Below are 25228 nucleotides of genomic sequence, written 5' to 3'. Positions count from 1 at the left end.
CAGCTTTTACTTTATTTCCAATTTAGAATAAGATCTAAATATCACTTCTGGAAACAGTGGCATCAATGACATTAAAATTAATCCAGGCCAGGCATCAGGTTGTGCACAGGTGTTATCACTTAAAACAAAGACACTTGCTTTGTTTAAATTTGGAGTTAAAGAGTTCAACTTGGAAACCCTGGTTAGCATTGTGAAAACAATTCTCTGTCAATTGAAACTAAGAGTCAAAAAGAAAGAGCAGATCCAGTGGAAGCAGGCTTTTCAGGTATGTTTACCACAAATCATTCAGAATTTCAGTATGACTTTTATCTCAGTTTCAGAAGTTATAGAATTAAGTTAATTGTGTTACTTTTTATTGTAAACAGGCTATAATCCCACACAAACTATTTTCATACTGGCCAGCATCAATCAGATCAGTGAGGACACCATATAGGATAGTTAGGAAGATGTAGGAGATGATGTAGGGGGTAAGAAGCAAATTAAGAAAAAAGAAAAGAAAATTAAAATTTTAAATTATCAGTCAAGGTCTCATTGTCTAACCTCACCTTCAACCAAATTTATCTCATGACTGATATCTTCTATTAATGGCAATTAATTATATAAAACAGGAGAGAGAAGATCATTGACTCCAGTCTCAATGGCAATTTTTCAAATCCATGACCAGGGAAGAAGGAGGAGCCTGAAAGAATGGTAAAGCTTGTTCAATCCCCATATGTGCCCATTAACTTCACAAAAAGAAAACTGCTCCTAGACACAGTCCCAACCCCCGCTGGTCATCTCACAAATGTGCCACTGGTCATGCACAAAAGAATGTGGATGGCTCTTGTCACAACTTCTAAAAATCATGGTGGGAATAGTGACTATGTCTACTTACTGAACAATGCTCAAGTAACCAGTCAAAGGCTTTAAAGATTTTCTTTCTTTGTTTCTTTCTGATTCTTTTTTGTTTGTTTTATCTCAGACTAATTTGCATTTGTGGAAGGATAGCATTTTCTGAAGGAGAAAAATGCATGTTTTCTTTGCTTCATGATTGGGGGAGCAAGTAAAAAAACGACAATGATTAGAAAAGTGAGATGTTGCACTGAATCAACAATTTGAAAACATAATTTAGAGCCACTAAATATGCCTACTAGAAAATATTAAAACATCTTTTCAAATATAAGGTCCTTATATCTTCAGAAATTATTTTATATACATAATTTTATACATATATAATTTGATATAGATTGTTCTACAGATGATAGAAACAACATAAAGAATAAATTTCGATTCAATATATTAAATATACAGATTTTTAGTAGCTCTATATCTCAGTATCCTCAGGTACTTTAATGGAAAACTAGAAAAGTGCTAGTAAGAGATGGTAAAAAATAAATTATGGTTGATGATATGAAGACATGAGAGGCCTGTTTTAGTAAAAGCCTCCATGTATACCAATCCTCTTCCTAATCCACTAGGATTGTACCAGCGGGTTGGCACTCACAGAGCATCATCTTTTCAGCCCAGAACACTGCCATTAATTTATGATTCTATAGCTAGCAGAAACAACCTGGTTGCAAATTTACATGCTTTGGGCATCAAATAAACTAATTAAACCGATCTGTACAGTAATTGTCTTCTACTGTTTACTGATTAAAAAGCCCTTGAAATAATGAGAATTCCTTGCAGTAGGAAGGCTTGGACCCATGAGCTATGATGATTATCGATGGTCTCAGAACTCCTCCTTGAGGACATGAGGTTAAGAGGCGGTGAGGAGGAAGAAAATGCCTGGCCCACCTCTCAGCAGTCACCTTTCTGTCTGGGTCTCTGACTCTGAGACAAGTGTATCTCATCTCAGAGTTTAGAACTCAGATTCTTCATGGTCAATACTCCTTAACCAACACTGCAAGAAAGCTCAGGAGATTCTTTAGATAAATGACTTACACAAGGGCAAAAGCTATAAGGGAAAGATTAGTATAAATATAACTCTATACAAATAGTAGGACACTCTTACTCAATTTGTCCATAATTTATACTTTTTTCTAAAAATAAAAATCATTTGCTTCTAGATAAAAGAAATTATGATTCTGGCAACAACTTGGTGAGGAATATGTGCATTACTAGTTAGACAAAAACAATTTCCAAAGATTTTCAGAATTGTATGGAAGTCTCAACCACCAACATTTGGGGACAGTTTTCTTATATTTTCTAAAGAAATGCAAAAGTTGAGATAACATTCTGAACATTTCTCATAACACTCAGAGTCCTGGAACATTGAATAACCTAGGCAATGTTTTATAATCACTTTCTGTACTTAGCCACTTTGCACTCAAAAATACAATATGGTTACAATTATGTTAGAAAATTTTGTTTTAAGATTCCACAGTAATCCAGATCAAGATATATTTTCTGGAGATACTCAGTAGCACCTGTCAATTATTTCACTACTGCTTTCACCTTTAAAAACATAAAGGAAAAGCAGAAGAAAGACATTTATAATCAATTACTTTAAAAAAAAATGGAGATTAGTGCGTTACAGAAATGTCCTTAAGACATCTAATGTCTATTTTTATGTGTGCCTAAAACTTAAGAGCTGCTAAACTATTCTCTTGTATATTGTTTTAAAATTTATATAAATAGCTCTCAGGTTGAGAATGCTTGCTAACTTTCTGCATGAACTGAACTATCACTAGGAAATCTTCTCAAAAAGACTGCACAATGAAAACTCAAATGCAGCTGTTAGCTACAATTACCTATTGTAGTAAGAGTCACATCCAACCTCTTGTAAGGTGCTATTGCTCATTTAAAATCAGAAAGACAGACCCTGTTTTTTACTAAAATAGAGGCCCTCGAATCATTAATAACTGCTGTCAACAAGATAACAAAGCAGCTTTTTAAAGTTTGATTTACAGTGTTAGTTCTGTGTTCATATCCCTCATTAGCTCTGATTCATAACTAGACAAGACAGGGCCAATATTACTGCTCTAAAGTGAAATAGTATCACATTTTGATTATTTTTTTACCTTAAATGAATGTGTTTTGTTGGGGTGCCCAAATATAAACTGTCTTGCCTTTGGGACATTTATTTAAATTTTTAGAAAGTAAGTCCTGGTGAACAAAAACAAATAATAATTCCAATTGAAAATTCTCCTAGAATTAATTTCCTCCTCCCTTCAATGTTTGGTGACAAGTTAAATCTCATATTTTTTCTATTTGTTGGGCCAAGCCACATGTTTTATTTAAAAAAAAATAAAACCTGTGCATTGTATACTGCCTGATTTGCCTCACAGCATTAATTTGAACACTAAAGAAGATAAAGTATATGAAAATACCATATATTATGAATCATAAATAAATATACTTAAAAGTACTGTTTTACTGTTATTTTCCAAGTCGAACACAATCTACATACAGAATATATTTCTTGATTTTACTCCCTATTGCCTTTAGGTGTTTACACATCAATACTGATGTACCAAGTTCATCTTCCTTTAACTAGCATGGGAGGTTCAAGACCTAGAGAATTCAGCTGAGAATCTGAACAATTAACTTGGAGAGTCTTCAGCTGAGACTCTGAACAATTAACTTCATCCTACATAGCATCAGCAATAAGAGCCACTAGATAGCCTTTCTGTCTTAAATGTCTAACAGTGCAGTTACTTACCTCCTTGGACTAATGTAAAATGTTCTGGAGCTTCCTGCTCAGCTAGATAGAATGGACCAAGGCTGTCATCTTGGAAAGCAAAGGGCAGAGCTCTGAAAATATGACACATAGAAAGGCATTACAGGGACCTGAGAAAATAGCTAAAGCATAGCAAGCTACTTATGGAGTTGACCCTGGACAGGCAAGGGGAAGTGTAGGTCACAGGAAGCCTAGGAAGTAAACAGGTCCACTGTGTGAGCTGCTGGATACAGTGGGCATTTTGTGCTCTGCATAAGAGCATTCTGTTAAGAGGGCACAGTAGCAGTGAAGGCCAGCCCACGTCTTCTCACAGAGACGTGCTCCCTGAAGCTGCCTGTGTACCCCCATGGGGTCACACTTTTTTCTTGATATTATCCTGAGTTTGTATGCCTAGGATGCTGCTCCTACACAGAGGGGTAACTTTTTCTATTCTTCCAGCCAGAGAGAGAGAGAGAGAAAACATTTTATTTTAATTTGCACACAGGTACAGTATAAACTGCTGGGAGCTCTGGGCTGAAGAATGCCACAGAGAAAAGCATGGTAGATTGTTACTTCCAAGGGAAACACCAAGTGGAAAGAATTTCCTTAAAGTGGATCTTCCTCCTTTAGGGAATTTATGAATTAGCTAAGAGGCAAATTTGTGAAAAGCTAAGGATTTCCCAGAACTCTGGAGTTAAAATGGTTCTGTGTCTGAAAATATTTCTAAGTGAAATGATACAATTCTACTTTAAAAGTACTCGGAAAGATCCCAGATATCACAGGCTGTGGGTATGGTAAGAATAAAGAGCATGTTAGAACCTCCAAGAGAAAGAGGTAAGAATGTTTTTTTAAATGTGTTTCTCCTGCTCTATCTGTAAGTTCTATGATGGCAGGTAGTATAAGTGTTGACCCCTAAAAACCTTTGAACTAGCAGTGCTCAGCACTTGCACAGTGCTTACTATTATCCAGGTAGTGTCCTAAGCACTTCATATGTAATAAATAATTTAACACAGTGATCCTATAAAGTACTTTATTGTACTTACTTAAGTACTTACTTTATTGATTCCTAATTTCTGAATAAGGAACTGAATCAACTTGATCATAAATCATGCAGGTAGGGCTGAGATTTGAACCCAAGCAATCTAGCCTAGCTTCAAGTCTGCCCTCTTAACCACTTCTATGGTATCCTAAATAAATATTTTTATGAATAAATACATGAATGGCACAATGTAGCCAATTCAGAGAACTGTTATGCAATCTTGATTGTATTGGATTTCACATTATTTTTGGTCTCTGGGAAAATTTTAGTTTAGTACCCAAGACTTCAGAAATTATGCTGCCTGAGTTGCAGTACCTTAAAATGCAGACAACGAGAAAGTTACAGTAAAGTGTCTCTAAGTGTTACACTGAGGAAATATAAGCAGACACAGGAGCACACACTTAAAATGTCTAATCTAGTCTGGGTGGGTGAGGATACCAGGAAAAACTTTCAGAGGAAAGGAAGAGCACAACTGAAATGGGATCTAAAGGTAGATCAAGACAAAAAGGAAGGAAGGATGTTCTTGGCAGAGATAATTCCATGTATGACAAACAAGTGGATAAAAAATAGGGGAGTGTACCTGAGGAACAGAAAAATTAATTGTTCAGTATATGTTTACCTTAGAATGTGAGAGAGAGAAGGGAAAAGATGAAGTTTACAAAGAATTGGGGACAGATCTCAGAAGGCCTGGGAAACCTTAAGAAATTTGGACTTTGGGAATAGCGAGTCAGTGATGGATTATATGCAGGCAGATCAAAGAAGTAATATGAAAAGACTTGAGTTTGATTACTGTGGCTGATGAGTGGAGAGCAGATTGGAGGATGGCAAGGCTGTGGTCTGGGAGTCAGTTTAAAAGGCTGTTCAAGTAATTTAGGAAAGAAGCTAAGTTTCACACATTGTGTGTTTGAGATGTCTGAAAGACAATCAAGTGAAGATGTCCAGAAATACATTGTATATCTAGAAATGGAACTCAGCAGAGAGGTCTGAGATAGAGAAACTAATTTAAGTCCTCAGTCTGAAGTCGTACCTCAATGCTCAAGAGTGGATGAGGATCCCCAAGAGTGTGGAGTAAGAAGAGTCCTCAAGTCAGAATCCTGAAAAGCATCAACATTTAAAGCCTGGGCAAAGGAAAAGAAGACTGAGAGAGGGGGAAAAAATACCAGGAGGTTGTACGTTTTCAAAGCCAGCAAAAATGTGGTAAAGTAGATCAAAATCCATTCACAGGCAACTAATATGAAGGTTAAAAATATTCATTGGAATTAGCCCCACGGAAGTGCTGTGTGACCTCAGTGAAAGGAGATTCTCATTTGGGTCCTGAGCACAGAAATAATAAATTAAAGACTAAAACAATGGGAAAATGTAGACACCTTTTTCCAAAATTGTGACTTTTAGGAGAAAGAAACTAAGCAATAGATGGAGAGGGGAGTTCAGGAAGAAACTGTTCATTTTAAGATAGCAGGAATGTGAGTGTATCTGAGAACACATGGGAAGGAGTTGGTGAAGGTAAAGGAAACAGAAAGGATAACCCCTATTGCAAGAGCCCTGAGAAGGCAGAAAGAGAAGGAATCCAGGGCCCAAGTCAAGAGCTTGGCCCAGAGAGGAGAGGAGACATTTATTCAGTTGTAAAGGAAGGAAGGAGGATATAAGAATGAGAATGCAGATAAGTATGTAGGTAGAACTGTCAGAATAATAAAGGATTTTTAATCTGATGGATATAATTTTCTTCATGAATTCAGTTTTAGTGTGTTTGTACTTACTAATATTTTCTTCGCACTTATTGGTAAATTGAATTGACCCTTCTACATATATTTATATATTTACCTCCAGTTCTCTCTGTCTTAGATATCTTTAAAATATTTACCTACACGTCTCTCTCTCTCTCTCTCTATCTTAGATAGGTCAAATAGAGAGAGAGAGACGTGTAGGCAAATATTTTAAAGATAGCATATAGCCTAACAGCCAATATTACATGTATTATAATACTTTACAATAGGAAATCAATAAATACATGGTGATTGATTTTTGAAAACATCTCATTTTACACTTGTGCTAACACCAGGACAAAAATGTGTCAATTGTTTTAATGTATTCTTCTGTGTTTGCCAGATGCAACCATAAAAACACAAAATAAAACTTGGGGGCCAAGAATATTATTTCAATATTTCTATTTCTTGGGTGGCAGTGAAAAAGAGAGCTACAAATTAGGTTGCCTATCATATACAAAATAACAAATTTTGGTTTTTGTTCTATGTAAATTTCATGTATTAAAATATAAAGGAATTATCTAATGACATCTATGAAAGTATACCCAACTAATCAATTCCTTGTTTATGTTTATGCCTTAAAAATAAAAAACATCTTTGCCATTTCAGCTACTAGCACGCTCTCAATTGGATGTTATAATAATAGCTTACACCTTAGTGCAATAACCATGAGATTATTTGGCAAAGGTTTGAATCAAGCTTGTCCAACCTGTGGCCTGTAGGCCACATGTGGCCCAGCACGGCTTTGAATGCAGCCTGACACAGATTTGTAAACTTTCTGAAAACCTTATGAGTTTTTTTTTTGTTGTTGTTTTTTAAGCTCATCGGCTCTTGTTAATATCAGGATATTTTATGTGTGGCCCAAGACAGTTCTTCTTATTCCAGTGTGGCCCACGGAAGCCAAAAGATTTGATACCCCTGTTTAAATAAGGCTATATTTGCTAGTGGAAAATTCTGAGAAAATAATTTGACACTGAATCCCACTTACTCTTTTTCATTAAAAAAAAATAGAGTATAATAGTCCAACAGTTAAATATCTATATCATCAAATGTTTTAAAACAATACTTTGAGGGGGAAAAAGTAATTAAGGCAAAGCTGAGCACCTGGGCTCTGACAACTCCTCTGACAATGTTAGTTGTAAAGCCTAAAGTCACATATTTCTTACCTAACTTGAGTTTTGCCCACAAAAATTGAATTAGGCCATTTTCATTTAAATCCCTGTCCTCTTTCTCCCTATAACCTATTTGAACTTCAAACCTTCCTTTCAACTTTTGCAGTTCGTAAGGAAGTTCAATTCTCTGTCAAGAATAAAATATTTTATTTCTTATGCAATTCATTATAGATGATGGAAGTCATTTCATTAGTTCTCTTGTAGATGGCAGGTCTGTGTCTCAATTCAAGTAGGTTGAATTTGTCAGTCTCAAAAGACTTTTAATTGGTCTTTGGGGTATCACTCTACCTCCTTTTGCTTATATGTGACTTGCTGTCAAAAAATTCTGAGTGTTTAAGCTAAATTTGTTTAAGTTAAAATTATCTACACAACATTTCAATAAACCAGTTGGAGACCTATTACCAGGGCAGAAAAAAAAAAAAATTGGCTCACTGTCATATGAAATTCTGGGACAGAACCCATACGACCAGATCTCTAGATTGCTATCCAGGTTATAGTTACTCACTTCTTAATGTTTTGGTCTTATCTAGTTTTGCAAGATTCAGAAACAAAAAACCAGGATACTCAGGATACTCACTTAAAGTTGAATTTCACATAAACAATGGATAATTTTTTAGTATAATTATATCCCATGCAATATTTAAGAAATACTAAAAATTGATTAATTATTTATCTGATTTCAAATTTAACTAGGTATCATGTATGTTATCTGACAACCCTAACTGTCCCTCATCTGTGAAGAAAAACATTGATAATTATGTTTCTTTGAGTGATTCTTCTGGCCTAAACAATATTGCAAACTCACATTTCCAAATCTCAGAGTTAAAATTAGAAATTTGCTTGGAATTCCGTAAAATAAGAAGTTTTGAATCTTCCAACCCCAGATTCTTAACTAAATACCTATATTGGTAATTATAATTATCTTTTTTTTTTAAAAAAAGAAAATAATCCAGGGAAGCTTGACCCTGTATAGCTTAATGTCAATACTCCAAAAGGGAACTGAAGCAAACATTCAAATAAAAATTTGCAAACTCGTAGAAAATTGAGAGCTATTAGAAACCCTGAGTGTGGCATGAAAAAAAAAAAAAATCATGGCACACCAATAAAATCTTAGAGTAGATATTGCAGATAAAGAGAAGCAAGAAATAGGACGCAACATTACCATTAGTTTTGCCTATAATATACTTACTATAAAAATTATAGGAAAACATGCTATTCTCAAAGGCCAAATGTTTGAAGCACCATACTCAAAGACCATTATCAGTGGCTCACAAACAATAGAAGTGAAATGAGCAGTCCTGCCTGAGAAGCTGCCTTGGCTCAAAGTCAATTAAAATTAGTGTAATGACTAAATGACAAGTGACATGTTAGCATCCAGAAGACAAGAGTTACTAAAGAAAAAAAATAGGTAAGAGATGAAACTAAATCTCTATAGTGAAGGTCAATTCCTGTTAATACAGGTAATTTTAAAAGATTCAAAACTTGAAGCAGAATTTGCATGGGAAAAAATACATAATAATACTCCATTTGTAGAAATTGTATCATCTGCCAACAGACCAGTGCAAATTCAATGTTTTTGAACAATCTCAAATCCAGGGAATCTGCTAACACATTGAAAAACAGGGTTATTAATAAAAAACAATTGAATTATCCTCTCTCACTGAGACAATTTTAGTGTGAGTAGTAAATGGGACACAGTTTGAAACTGCTGTTTTCATGACATTGAAAAGAGGCAGTATTAGTGTCCATTTGGTATGGATTTATCTGTTCAGCCTATTTCAAGTCAAAGCTGCTAGTCATAATAACGTCAAATGGGTGTCATGATTTGGGCCTAGCCTATTTGCCTGCTTCATATAAAAATGCATCTATCTAAATGGGCCAATTTTTGAAATACGAGTGATAGTATGTATTCCTTGTCTACATTTGAAAAATAAGATAAAGGAAATTCTGATTGGCTTGAAAAATTCAGAATATTATGTAATTCTAGAACTGACCAAGTGAATATAAATCAGTAAGCAGCTAGGCCACTGTAAGTGTAAGAGAAAATTATTTAAGACCCACAAAGCAATGCACTCTTCCAGAAATCACTTGTAAAATCAGTCTTTTCTCAGACATTTGTTTTAGATATAGTCATTTGATCCCTGTTTTTATCTTGAGGTGATTTCTAATTACTCTGTTCCTGAAGTTCTTGTCATTAAAAAAAAAGATAATACAGAAGTGTTAACCTGCAAAAAATAAATGCTAAGTAGGTATTTTTTATAGTTGTTACACGGACCACATTTGTTAAAGTTGTTACTGACCATTACTTTTTATATATTAAAACATCATTATCTGCTCCTTGAAGGTTTTAGTGGCTTCAGAGCTTAGCTTTTAATTCTTAATACCCTAAAGACAACAGGCCTGAAAGGACAGAGCATAAAAGAAACTACTTTACTGGAAGAAAGGGCTTCTTAATCCGCATTTGAATTGTGCTCAAAATACATTATGTTCTTTAGTCTTTTAAATTATTTGATTTAAATCACAGACCTACTATGAGAATGTAACAGCCTGAAAAATATTTTCTTACTCACTAAGACCTAAGGGTATATGCCACGCTAGAAATAAGGAAACACACAAATGCTGCACATAGGCTAGGAAATGTTTCCCAGCTTTGAGTTTGGTTTTGTTTTTTTCTGCTTCAGCATTCCAGTGCAATGTCTCTGACCCTCTGATCACTTGTAAAACCCCTCGCCCTTGTCATCTATGACCAGCAATTAGGAACTCTGCGTGGAGGATCCTCCTTCCCTCCTGCTACATAGTTAGTCCTTGTTTTCTAATGTTAGCCGTGCAAAACGATATATCTTTATACAATAGGCAACCACTTAGGAATCAATTTGGTGATGTTTTATTCCTTTTATACTACTTTCAAAGAATTTAATTAGCTTTAAAGGAAAAAGCATTCTACTTCTGGTTAAGAGCCTAGACCTGACCAAAATTCTTTTAAAACAAGGTAAAAGTCCTATGTTACTATTAATACCTAAAAAATAATATTTGATCTCCAAACAAAAGCATTGCTTCTCTGTCCAATTTGATGTCTTTTTCATGCTGCCTCAGTGATGGCCCAATAATTGGTTGTTCACTTGTGTCCTTGTCTCCCCCGACAGTTCCACAGATGCCCTGAACAATGCTCCAAAGACTGCTTTCAGTAGGGGCAAATCCTCATTAATCATTCCTGGCTGACAGCACAAGGGGACACCTGCATCTGGTGCAGAAGCCCAGCCATGGTTTAGGGGAGTGTGGATCAAAAACCAACCCATGCAAGGTATGGGAGACTACTTTTAACAAGAATGTGAAAAACAACAACCACACACACACTCCAAGCAACAAAAACAAATCCTCTTTTGGCATCTCCATTTATTTAACATCTCAGACTGAAGCTGTGGTTCATGCTGCCACTAAAACACCATTCTACTCTAAGCAAGTATATCAGAGAACTAACCACACACAGAGTTATGATAAATAGCTGCTAAATTCTTCATGCTCATATCAACCAATGTTAGCATTAAATACTGATAAACTGTCACATAATTTTCATTTAGAAATGATTGCAGTTTCAGCTTCCTATCTTATGGTGCTCGTAAATATTTCCCCTACTATATTTCACAAGTAGAATGTATGAAATATACACATTTCTTAGCAAGAGCTCTTGGTCTTATGTGATTGCTTTCTTTTATTGAAATAATAAATATTTCTATTTTAAAAGGGTTAAAAAGAATCCAGGCAATACACCCAGGAAATTATGTATATCATTACGTATCACTGAAGCTATTTTAACTTGCTTTTTCAATAAAATGAAGCGGTTTTGTACTTTTGCAGAAGAGTTTTCTCTCACTTGTCATTATTTTTCTAATTGTATCCCTTAGAGAAAAGACCATAAATAATGAACACCAATTCATATCTTGTAGTTTTGTCTTAAGTAAAACTAAATATGTTTGTAGAGTATCAGAAAATAAAAGACTAGTCATTAAAATACCTAGGAGACTTAGGGAAAACAATACATCAAAGAATTACAACAACAATAAAAAAAGGAGGTGATAAGCAAACTAAAAAACCTGCAAATAAAAGTGATAAAAGACTACAAAGATTAATCAAGTTGATGTTTATGCTCCTCAGTTTGTAAAAACAAATAAAGACTTTTCTGTACATTGGAGATTAATTATAACTATTATACATAAAAAATTTAAAAGTTAAACATCAATTGATGTACTACAATTTATAGCAAGTCCATACTGGAGATCTTTGGTTTGAAAATATAATTATGTTTTGAAGTTCTAGTTAAAAAAAAAATACATAAATGCAATGTTATATGTTGAATAGAAGCTAAGGGTTCCTAAAGTGAAAATTTGGTTTGGGTTTAGTTTGGATATTTAGAATAATTTAGATATGAATCTTTAGGGATTTTTAACACACAAATAATCTTGGAAAAATTATACTTCCCAAGTCACTATAATATCCCTTAACTTCATTATTTACAAAAACCTTTAATTTAAAAGAATGTGTACAAAGCTGAAGATGGAAGAATGGAGATGAAGATAAAGAGATAACAGTTTAATAATCAGCAGAGCATACAATGGTAGTAAATACTATTTACTGCTATTGAAAGGCTATGCAAGAGACACTTCCAGTATCTCAGAGAAGTTCAAACTGCCATTCTCCTCAATTTTGGTAAGGCCTGTCCCATTGCAAGGACACAGCCACCATGTAGTGGAGCTCTTTGCCTAACGTATGCTTCCGTCCTTTATGGATGCTGTTGGTAGCACCAAGAGCTCCAAACCTGTACTGCACCTAGCTAATTAAGTGTCGTAGCCCCATATTCTGCTTAGAGACCTTTCTGGGTTTTGTACTTTTTTCTTCCATTATAAACAAGAATTATGGCATGTCCACTCTTCATTGGGAGCTATGGAAACACAGTCAAAAGTGCCCTCCAGTATATTTTAGTTAAAGCTTGGGAAGAAGACACTAACCGCTTCTCATACAGAAAAATAACTGTAAGGAGGAAAACAGAGTGAGAAATAAGAAAGGAGGAAGGGAAGAAGGGAGGGAGGAAAAAAAGAGGAGAGTTGTAAAATTATTTGCATAACCAATCTCTGGGTACTTTGATCATAGTCAAAGACATTTTTTTCTTTCCCCCCACAGATCACTTCAACTTTTCCTAATACTAAGAAAGGAAGAATAATAGCAACTAACTTTAATTAAACATTAATTCCATGGAAGGCATTTTTTATCTAAGACCGAGTCTTGCTCTGTCGCCCAGGCTGAAGAGCAGTGGCACGATCTTGGCTCACTGCAGCCTCCGCCTCCTGGGTTCAACCAATCATCCTGCCTCAGCCTCCTGAGTAGCTGGAACCACAGGCACACGCCACCCCACCCAGCTAATTTTTGTATTTTTAGTAGGGAAGGGGTTTCACTATGTTGACCAGGATGGTGTTGAACTACTGACCCTGTGATCTGCACACTTCAGCCTCCCAAAGTGCTGGGATTACAGGCACGAGCCACTGCTTTTGTGTGGCTATCCTATTAACTCCTTACAACATTCTTTTAAAATACATATCATTATTTCCATTTTGCAAAAGAGGAAATTGAGAATCAAGAAGGTTAAAAAATATGCCCAAGTCACAAAGCCAAAGTAAAGCCAGGTTTCAAATTAGATCTGCCTTTGTCAGAAGCACATATTCTTTCCACCAAACCATACTATGTCAACAATTTATTTCCACATCTCCGGATGGAGTCTAAAACTTCCCATTTTGCCATTGAGGCAAATCCTCAAATTTGTGGCCATGAGCTAATTTCATTTGGTTTTCATGTGCTCATCACTCCATCCCTCCCATACTCAACTAGCACCTTCCCATTCATTCTTTGTGTCTCAGCGTAGTGTCACCTCACTAGGATATTTTCTCCTCATAATTGCCCCTAAAGTATCCTTCAACAACTTTGCATTATAGTATTTTTCACAATGTATTGCAATTGCCTATTTACTTATCTTTACTGTTCTCTAATCTCTATTCCCAGATACTGGAGAGTATTTTTTCCAGCATGGCTAACAACTATTTCTGGAAGAAGGAAGGAAGGAAGGAAGGAAGGAAGGAAGGAAGGAAGGAAGGAAGGAAGGAAGGAAGGAAGGAAGGAAGGAAGGAAGGAAGGAAGGAAGGGAGGAAGGGAGGAAGGGAGGAAGGGGGAGAGGGAGGGAGGGAGGGAGGGAGGGAGGGAAGGAGGAAGTCAAAGAAGGGAGGGGTGACTTGCAAAAAGACTACTACAAATATGTTAGCATGTGAAAAACTGGAACAAAAATAATTGTACTACCTCAAGAAAAGATCAAGTTTTGACTTCACCTTTCAATTTGAATATGAGATGTTTATTTTCTTTTGTTCTAAAATGCTCAAGGAAAATAGTAGGGGCACGTTACCTTGGATTATCCATATGTAACGAAGTACTAAAATTTAGATTTCAGTAATCATTCAAAAGTAAGCTGCATTTATGAACCAGCTGACATTTGTAGTTACCATTGTAACTGGTACTGTTGCTTTCTTGGGAATTTATATTTTTTATATTTTGTGATAAATATTTTACACTCTAGTATCATCATTTTTTAAACCTTATTTCAGTTAATTAAATAAAACTGAAGCAGAGCTTTCCTGGTTCATTTTTCAAACACAATAGAAGATCCATTAAAACATTTTTCTTTAATAAACATTTTCATATATATCATTAAGTTATTATTTCTAAAACAACCAAAAAGTAACAGTAAAGTTTATTTTATTTAGATAAGTGGAAACCAAACATCAGACATAGTCCTCACTCTCAAAAATAACATCAACTACAATGCATTGTAACAATGGAATACAAATGGTGAATATACAATAAGAGATTTCACATTTTATGTTGAGTATTAATATTTTTTCATTGAAATGCTTCTAGTTTTTGAATAATAACTTTAGAGTTCTAATAAGCTTAAGTGACAATTTATTTCCTTTTATTTTATGTACCAGGAAAAAATAAAGCCTAAAAAGGTTCTGTGACTTACTCTAGATCACATAAGTGAAATTAAAATCTATGCCTCCAGCTCCAAGCTTAGCGGTAATTCCAGAGAACATGCTGGATGGAACGTTACATGATATATTTTAGGGGTAGGCCTACAGTGGTCTATGGGCCAAACCTGGCCAATTGCTTGTTCTTGGTAAATATTTATTGGAACAGAGCCACGCCTGTTTATGCATTGTCTATGGCTGATTTTGTGCTATAACAGCAGAGTGAATAGTTACCCCAGAGACTATGCTCACAAAGCTGAAAACATTTACTATCTTTGCTTATAGAAAAACTGAACCCTGAATGTTCAATAGGAATATGTTGCATCAAAGGTTTATAGTGGAATTAGGCCAGTCCCATTAATACATTATAACTTAAAAAATTAGGCATTATAACTATGTCATTGATGAAATAAAAGGCATTTTAGAAAATTAAGAATGAACTATGTGCTGATTCCATGTTAAATTATCACAACATGACTCACAATGTCACTCTTGTTATGCTTTTTTTTAAAAAAAAAAAAAAAATTGAGGTTTAAAATGGCTATGTAACTTGTCCTTGGTTATTCAACCAGTCAATAGCAAAGATAGAATCTAACCTAGAATCTGATTCCAGGAAAAATCAAATAGCACACAAATAAATGACCAAGATAAACATTCAGTATCACTCATCTAGAAAAATAATAATTCAAAAAACAGAAAAAATTTATTCCTGTGTGTGTGCATATTTATATATATTTATATATATGCACACACACATTATTTTATATATATTATTCATAATATTAAAGCGTGTTAAGGGGATATTTTCATCCTTTACACTAAAAAAGACTGCCTTAGCGTGTACCAATCATAGAAAGAGAGTTTCAGAAAATTTAAAAGTATAATTATAAAAAAAGTTAAAGGGATGGAGGAAATAAAGTAACCAACTACACCAGCAAACAAGAAGGAAAGATGAAAGACATAGGGCAAAGAAGTAGAATATATTAGGGAAATTAAAAGAAAGAATGAAGAATCTCTGAACAGAGGACAGACAATGGAAGAAAGGAAAAATAATCAAAGAAAAAGAAAACAAAGTTCACTGCACTAAGGAGGAAACATGTATTCAGAACTAAAATCCCCTATATATGTCAATTTGAATGGAGGGATAAAATATACACTTATATTAATTCTGGTTAAATTTCAATATTCCAAAGATAAAGAAACATTATCCAGTCTTTGCAACATGGCAAGACCCCATCTCTACTAAAAATACAAAAACAAAACAAAACAAAAAAAGTTGCCAGGTGTGGTGGCGCACCTGTGGTCCTACCACTTGGAAGGCTGAAGTGGGTGGACTGTTTGAGCCCAGGAGGCAGAGGTTGTGGTGAGCCAAGATAGTGCCACTGTACTCCAGCTTGGGTGACAGAGCAAGACCTTGTCTCAAATAAATAAATAAATAAGAAAAAACAAAACAAAACAAAACAAAAAAAAAACACCTAAAATCTTTCAGAGAGAGAGAAAAAAGTTTACTTACTAAGCAGTGAGATTCAAAACATGAAATTTCTCAAAGCCACAATTCACATTAAAAGATATTACATTAATGCCTTCAAAATGCTGACATAAAATTATTTTAATCCTATAATCCCATGCCCATGCCACCTTTCAATCAACTGTCAGAGTAAAATAAAATATTTTTGGACTAGCAGAACAGAAAAATGCATCTCCTGTGCAACCTCTAATGAAACATTACTCAAGGGTGTTCTCCAGCAAAACAAAGAGAAGGCTAGAAAGTCTGATGACAAGAAGTATATGAAAAAGTTCCAGTTCATTATGATCAGAAAGTAGCACAAAAATTTGAAATAACCTAAAAGTTTAATATCCTGGACACTTTTTGTACAATGTTTTTCTTTATGGTCTTAGGCCCAATACTTGATTTAATATTGAATAATAGTTATATAAGCATAAAACTATAAATGTCATTTATATTGGTAATGTGAAAAAGAGAATAAAACCACAAAAATTTAGTTGTTAAAAGCAGAAGTGGAGGAGAAACTAATGTGCTAAATTCTGTAAGATTCCAGTAGTAGCATTCAAAAAATACTTTAAAATCTGATTAAAAATTAGTGAATAATATTTTTAAAACATAATAGCAACCACCAAAATAATTTAAAAATGGAAACTAAGAAAGATTTTCTCTGAACATGGGGCCAGAAACCTAGGAATGTTGTCTTTTGCTATATTTTTTTAGTCTTCTGAAACATGTGAATTATTTTCACCATGTACAAATGTGAATTTATGAAAAAATAGGTAATTATTTTATTGATGGCATAAAGAAAAATCAAGAAAGTAGACACTTTTTTTTCATACACTTTAATGATAATAATATGTTTAGTTTGTCTGCTTATCTTTCCCCTTGATATCTTAGTGGAACTGACTAGAATAGCAGTCCTCAAAATACAAGCCTTTGGAAAATGGGCGTCACGATTAGAACTAAGACCGAAATGAAATCGGTTATTTAAGTCAGTGCAGGATAGTTAAAATATAAAAATGACTGTAGTGGTAAAAATGCTACCTTCACTAGATGTATGAAGCTTGACTATAGAATCAGCACTGCAGTGTACCAGATGAAAAAATGTGCCTAATATATGGATCCCATTTTTATTTGGCAACATAACAAATTGTATTATAAATATACATTCAACAAATGTTTATTAAACACTTTGTATGCTTCATGAACTTACTTATATCACTTAACCACTGAATTCTCCATTTTCACCAATCAATGGATTTTTTATTTTTACCATGATGCCATGATTTCTAATTTTACTTTACATATAAAAAACAAGCCAGAACACTATATAAATAGTGGATTTATTTTTCCCCTTCTACCAATATGTACTATATCAAATATCAACTTTCAGATAATCTGTATCCTAATTCTAGTCATCTATTGCTGACTTCCTTCAATATATATCATTTGTTAATTCATTTATCCAGAAAATTCTCTTGCATAATTACTGTGTGCCAGACATGGTCCTATGCTTTAGGCAAAGACCAGTGAACAACAACAAAAATCCAAATCCTTATGGAGTTTACTTTAAAAAATCATATTATTTCACAAACAAGACTCTCACTTTTAGAATACCCTTATTGTTCAACTCACACTTTTAAGGAATGCTAATGGCCACAGTGATATATAAAACTACTCTTCTGTTTGCAAAGAGGAAAATGAGATTAAGGAACAATGAACGATTTATCTAAAATCAAATAGCAGCAGACTTCTTGACCTAAACATAAGAGATAATTGTTTTGATCTTCCTGTGTTTAGTCAAAAATCTAATCTTTAAATTATATAAATATTTTCTGTGCATTGTCATGGAAAATTAAAATTATATATACATGAAAAACTAGAGTAGGTCATAGCCCTGTGAAATATATAGTATATGGAAGGCCTACCATTTGTATCTTAAAATCTAGAAATGAAAAAGGTAATTAAGACTTCGGTCACACTAAGGTGGGATTTTTTTTTCCCCTAAGTTAAATAATTTTAGAGCAATTAGCATGTCAGTGAAGTTTTCCAGGTACTTTTTTTTTTTTCACATTTCGTACTTATATTCCCTAAAGTAAAAGGAATAATTAACTGAAATCCAATTAGTGTAGACTTAGAACACCTGTTTCTGTAATCCTTTGAATAACTTTATCATATTATTTTATTTTTTCTTGGTCTTTGTTTTAAGATGAAACACATATCCCTATCCAGTTGCTCCTAGGAGCTGGGAGATTTGCATATCACATAGAAGAAAAGTACTTGTTTGTAAAAGAAACACAAAGATTAAAGACCAAAAGAGTTGTAGATATATTACAGCAGCTACTGTAACTTAACCCTATTTTGACCAAACACAAATTTGTAAAAACTTCCTCACAATTTGAAAAAAAAAATTAATTTAGAAGAGAATAATATGGACCCCACATTAAAAATATACGTAATAAAAGCATTATCCAAACTGCACATCAAAGAAGAAAAGAATGCATTTTGATAGAGGAGGAAGTATTTGATATAGTATATTTCAAATACTAGTTTTATTGTGATAGCAGCAATGGTAAATTATGGTAGTCCATATAAATCAACAACAGATCAAAGAATAAATATCTCACTGAAAAAGGTAACAAAAATAAGGAAAAGTATAAGGATAAGAAAGATACAAAATGAAAAAGTATAAAGTATGTCAATCATTTCACTAAATGCTGGGTTAAATTTTCTTATTATATAACAAAAACATCTAATCAGGTTTAAAAGCAAAATTCAGTTATATTCTGGAGAGCAAACAATCTTGCAGACTTGGAAATTAAAAGCCCATTTCTCATTAACCCTTGAATAGAAAAGGAAATCAAAGGAAAAGTACAAATGGTCTAGAAAGCAAAGCAAAGGAAGGCAGTTCATAAGAAAAATATGGGCCAGGCGCGATGGCTCACGCCTGTAATCCCAGCACTTCGGTAGGCGGAGGCGGACGGATCACGAGGTCAGGAGATCCAGACCATCCTGGCTAACACGGTGAAACCCCGCCTCTACTAAAAATACAAAAAAATTAGCCGGGAGTGTTGGCTGGCGCCTGTACTCCCAGCTACTCAGGAGGCTGAGGCAGGAGAATGGCGTGAACCCAGGAGGCGGAGCTTGCAGTAAACCGAGATTGCGCCATTGCATTCCAGCCTAGGCAGGAGAGCGAGATCCGTCTCAAACAAAACAAACAAACAAACAAAAAAAAAAAAAAGGAAAAGAAAAGAAAAATATGAACACCAAAGTGTCCTTGCAATAAAACGTGAGTAGATAAATGTTTCTGAGAGGCAATGGATCTTCAATTCCTCTTCTGTGACACTGTAAAGTTACCTCTATTTACAAACGACTGTTTTAAGAAGTTTTCTTACATTACCCAAGCACCCTGGCCTCATGATCCACATTTGCAAATCCGGTTCAAGACCTTCTAGATGATTTCCTTCCAACTTCCCTTTAACCAAATCCTTCTGACTATTGCATGCATGATTTACCCTCAGAAGATAAGAAAGAGAAAAGAGCTGTAAGAAACTTCATGTATCTAACCGTTCACAACTACAGAAAGAATTGATGTGGGAATGGGTTAAAAGAAATCATGAAATGTACTCTGGAATACCAATCCATTGGTATCAATAATTCGAAAAGGCTTTCATTTAGATCTATTCCTATACACACCATTTTTCATCTAAAGAAATATTCTTTAGGAAAAAAATTTATAGACACATGATTCAGAGCAGGTATCAAAATACAGATGAAGATGATACAATAAAGCTTCAACTAATCTATGTGAGATAACCAGAATATATTAAATTTAAACGATTTTTTAAAGCTCTGGCACCATTTGGAACTGCACTTTTCAATAGACATATAATGTGAGCCAGATATGTAATTTAAAATTCTCTAGTAGCCATGTGCAAGCAAGTAAAAAAGAAATTAGTGAAATTAAGCCAGGAGGGTTGGTACATCCCTGTAGTCCCAGCTACTTGGGAGGCTGCGATGGGAGGATCACTTGAGCTCAGGAATTTGAGACTAGCTTATGCAACACCGAGACATCCCATCTCTTAAAAAGAAAAAAACGAAATAGGAAATGGATGACATTAATTTTCATTATGTATTTTATTTAACCCACTATATCTCAAACATTATTTCAAGGTATAATCCATATACAAAGTGATTCATGAGTGGTACAGATAGTTTGGATGTTTGTTTCCCAAACCTCATGTTGAAATTTGAAATTTAATCCTCAATGTTGGAGGTGGTGCCTAATGAGAGATATTTGGGTAATGGGGTGAATTCCTTATGAACATATTAATCCCCTCCCTGGGGGCTTGGAGAGTGAGTTTTTGCTCTATCAGTTCCTGAGATAGCTGGTTGTTAAAATGAGCCCAGTACCTTCCTCACTTCTCTCTTGCTTCTTCTCTTGCCATGTGATCTCTGCACACACGGGCCCCTCTTCACCTTCTGCCCATAAGTGGAAGCAGCCTGAAGTTCTTACTAGAAGCAGATGCAGACATCATGCTTCCTTTACAAGCTATAGAGTTTTGAGCCAAATAAACTTATTTTCTTTGTAAATTACCCAGCTTCAGGTATTCCTTTATAGCAATGCAAACAAACTAAGACAATGAGATACTTTCCATTCTTTTTGTACTGTGTTTTCAAAGTTCAGTGTATATTTTTATTTATAGTACATTTCACTTTGGACAAACCACGTTTCAAGTACTCAATATCCACATGTGCTAGAGCCTACCATTTTGGAGAGTAGAGATTTAGAATACTCAGAGAGAGATCCAAAAATCTAGCAGCAATTTCCATACCCATTGCTTTTAATTTATTGGTAGATTATTAAAAATACTATTTCTATGTATGACAAGCCTACACATAGAAAGCCCATGCTGCTCAACTCTAGATCCTTTTGTGGCCAAAGTAGGTTTTCCTGTCCTTGCAGTGTTTCCAATCAAAACATATAGGTAAAACAAGGAAGGAAAAATGTTCCAAATATACATGAAGCTAAAGTCTTTGAAAATTCAATTGAAGAGCAAGTTTACAAGGTAATGTTTATAGTTAAAAAAAAAAAAAAAAAACTTTACTTCAAGGAATCTCTATTGATGAAATTATAGAAAAATTACATGTAATTTGTTTATTTATATAGTGGTTACTAATCTGTAGTTTTTAGCTAGACTTGAACTTTTAAGTATCTTTTGTGGAAAAGCACTATATGTAACAGTGACATCTGCAAAATTTGATCTATTTCCTTATATTTGTTTTTCCTTAAAGCTACTGGTAAATTAGACTTTCAGTCTGCTGATTATAATGTAAGGTTTAGTGTCTTACAGAAAATTGTTTGTTTGCTCCTTTCTATAAATCTGTGCCAATTTGACTTCTCCAGTCCTGTTTGATGCAGTCACCCTAAACATCCGATTCATGGAACAGAAATATGTTAAATGCATTTGGAAAGGTCTTGTTTTATCTTCTTCTATGCTGATTTACTCACCAACTTCCTGGCCTGTCATATGATAATTGGTCTTCATCCGGACACTTTCTCCTTCACTTTAGACAATATACTCCATGTTTTTATTCCCCTTTGCCAGAATTTTACTATTATGTGGATACAGTTCATAATTCTTAGAAATCCATGTCATTCTTAAATCCCTATCATGATTCTTCCTGGTGAGTTAGTTGTTTGGTGACATGTTTCTTACCAAGTCAAATATTTGAAAATTACCTTCAATTAATAAAATCAGCCTGTCTAAATTATAAATTTATAGTAAAAACCAGGCCTATTTCTTTCTGTGCATGTGACAAAAAGCAAGTTCATGTTAAAAAAAGAAAATTTTTTAAAAGTTTCCATAGAAAAATAATACAGATTTCAAACTTCTTGATTCATTTGAAATTTGTAGTTGTGGGTGAACAATGCAGCTTGTGTATATACTAACATACTCTTCTATAATTTGACCTATGTTCTTTGATATAATCCACTTACATAGACTATATTAACAGGATATTAGAAAAACTTGACAAAATCACCACTCATTATGTCTGTGTAAACTTTTATAAGGAATTATTGTCTTGGCTTATTTTCATACATTTTGATTTTGCCACATGTTCAAACTCTCTAAAAAGTAAGCATAAATTTTAATATCCTACAATAAATATTGTGACTAAATTCATATTTAAAGAGAAAAGCACTCATTGAATGAGTAATAAGCATATACTCTTTTTTCACCAAAGGGAAAATATAAATGGAAATGAATAGGATGAAATACATGTTTGTTAATTACATACATTTTCCCAGCTGTTGAAACCAATGCATATACTTAATCAAAAAATACTGACTTCACAAAATTAATTTCTTTGCTTAAAAAAACTATTTGAAAATGTGCTATTTATTCTAGAAAAATATTACAATGGATGCTATATTCATAGAAACTTTTGGGAGAGTTGGAGGAGAAAATATTAACAAAGTCCTCTGGGTGAAGAAAGAGGGCACAAGGTAAGAAGATCTGGCATGACCGCAAGGCTAGTGGGCAGGTTGTATAGTAGAAAGAAGGGTCAGATGCATAAAGAGGAATCAAGGTGAGATGGGGTAAAAACCCAATTAGTGGATTAAAGGGTAAGAATCTGAGTTCTCAAACACAGGGGTGATAATATAGGCAGCTTGGGAGAAGATTAGAACAAAGAAGTGATAACAGTATTCAGTTGAGAGGAAAGGCTGTCAAAAATGTAAATACAAAAAAAAAAAGTAGAACAATGAAAACAAAAACCTGACATTTATTCAAGGGTTGTAGTAGCAGAAACTCAAAGACGGGAAATGTTATGGTTTTAGCTGAAATCATTAACAGAGGACCAAGGCAGATGGAAAATTTGATCCCAATTACAGGAAACCAAATGGACTGCAAAGAAGTATAGGGAAATAACCCATTTCATTTCCTGATTGCTTTTCTTAAATACATCGTATTAGGCAGTCAAAGCCTGACATTCACAATTAGATCTTTACTAGAGAGGGTACTGTTAAACCTGGTATTTGAAAACTCAAAGAGCATGATATGTCAGAGAACCACGCTTAAGCTGGATAGTGTTAGAGTTTTCAATAGCTAATTTTTACTTATATGTTTATATAATCTAACTTATATTGATATTGCTTCATTTGTTAAAACATTTTGTTGGTAGTTCTTGAAAATAAAGCTTATTGCTTATGAAGGAAATTTGGCATTTGATTCATTTCCTAATGTATAATTAAGTAGATGCTTTATCATTATCTACTTAAGATAAAATAACATTTTAAATTATTTGCTAGATACTATTTTAAATTTCACTATATGACAATGGTTAGCCAAATTTTAGAGATATGTCTTTACCAGTTACTCCATCAAGAAATGGGAACACACAAAAGCAGCCAGAACTTTACCATTATAATTGTAGTTCTTGTTCTAACTACACTCTAGGTAATTTTTATAATATAAAAATATCTTTATCCAACTAGGATTCTTATTATTGATGGAACATCACATTTTTCAATTGAAATGACAAAATACATAATTTAGAAAAGATCAGTGACCAAGACAGAAGTGGCAAATTGTGACAAAGACACGAGCTTAAAATATTTAAAGCTATTATGCAGTATATATGCATAAAGCAATCTTAAACAAGTGAAAATTTAAGCATAATCTTAATAACAAATTGCATATGATTAAAATGTAAATGAACTAAAATGTAAGATGTTTTCTTCCCAGCACCTTTTAAATCAGCCTCTCATAAAGTATGATTAAAGAACACTTATGAAATAGAAAATATAAAAACTAAAACCAAACTAAAGCTGACATTAAGATTACATCTAAGAATGCCAAAGCTATACCTTGTGAATAGGTACTAGCTTGGAAAAAAAAAAAATGCGAAATTCATTTTTTTTTTCTAGTACCTCTCCTGACCCAGAGACCCAGAAACTGTACAATTAAAAAACAGGGAAATATGTTGTACTACTTCCAAAGTTATACCTTTTGAACAGAAAGAATAATTTCACAATGAATTAAACAAGAGAACCCGTTTTATTCCTTGTAATGCCCCAAATACGATCTCTCACCACAAAAAAAAAAAAAAAAAAGTGTGTCTTGGAATACAATTTAAGAGGCATGATGACAATTGCACATCTTGGTAATAACTGAATTATAACAATAATAATGTTATAACTCTTATAAATTACTTGTAAAACAACAAAAAATTAACTACAATGAAACAAACAAAAAATCAGGCTGGCCTCAGACTTTTCCTTCATAGCATTAAACAACAGAAGGAACTGGAGCAAGTACAGATTTCTGAGATGAAAATGGGGTGATCCAACAATTCAGTATTGTACCAAATTATATTTTATGTGTCCAAGCATGCTAAATACTCTCTGAGTAGGAGAAAAATTCCATATACCACCAAAAAAAAAAAAAAAAAAAAAAATTATTGAAGATATATTTCAAAAGACCAGGAAGTAAAACATAATTAGAAATAAAAATCTGGCCTGGCATGGTGGCTCACGCCTGTAATCCCAGCACTCTGGGAGGCCAAGGCAGGCGGATCACATGAGGTCAGGAGTTCAAGACCAGCCTGACCAACATGGAGGAAACCCTGTCTCTACTAAAAATACTAAATTAATCAGGCGTGGTGGTGCATGCCTGTAATCCCAGCTAACTCAGGAGGCTGAGGCAGGAAAATCAGTTGAACGGAGGTTGTGGTGAGCCAAGATCGCGCCATTGCACTCCAACCTGGGGAACGCTAATAGTATTCTATAAAATTCTACTACTGCAAAGTATCCACTTGTTGGACATATTACAACGAATACCATCAATACCATTCTACAATGCATTAATAAGCTCACAAATAATTAGAGAAAATCCTTAGGTACCAGGAAAAAATTAAAAGTAAACTGAAATAACAAAAGGGTGAACTTAAATCAGTTGAACGGAGGTTGTGGTGAGCCAAGATCGCGCCATTGCACTCCAACCTGGGGAACGCTAATAGTATTCTATAAAATTCTACT

The 25228-nt window shown here is 34.1% G+C and overlaps 1 long non-coding RNA gene across 1 annotated transcript in view; it reads right to left on the bottom strand.

The window, feature by feature from the left end:
- The window catches only part of LOC126952173 (uncharacterized), a 444665-nt gene extending 440951 nt beyond the window's left edge, over window positions 1-3714 (bottom strand). Inside the window, exon 1 of the long non-coding RNA XR_007724814.1 lies at window positions 3644-3714. This is a non-coding gene — a long non-coding RNA (uncharacterized LOC126952173). The remainder of the gene's footprint in view (window positions 1-3643) is intronic.
- Between the last annotated feature and the right edge of the window lie 21514 nt (window positions 3715-25228).

The sequence above is a fragment of the Macaca thibetana genome, chromosome 4, assembly GCF_024542745.1.
Source record: "Macaca thibetana thibetana isolate TM-01 chromosome 4, ASM2454274v1, whole genome shotgun sequence".
Taxonomy (NCBI): domain Eukaryota; kingdom Metazoa; phylum Chordata; class Mammalia; order Primates; family Cercopithecidae; genus Macaca; species Macaca thibetana.
This window is presented reverse-complemented; position numbering and strand designations above follow the sequence as displayed.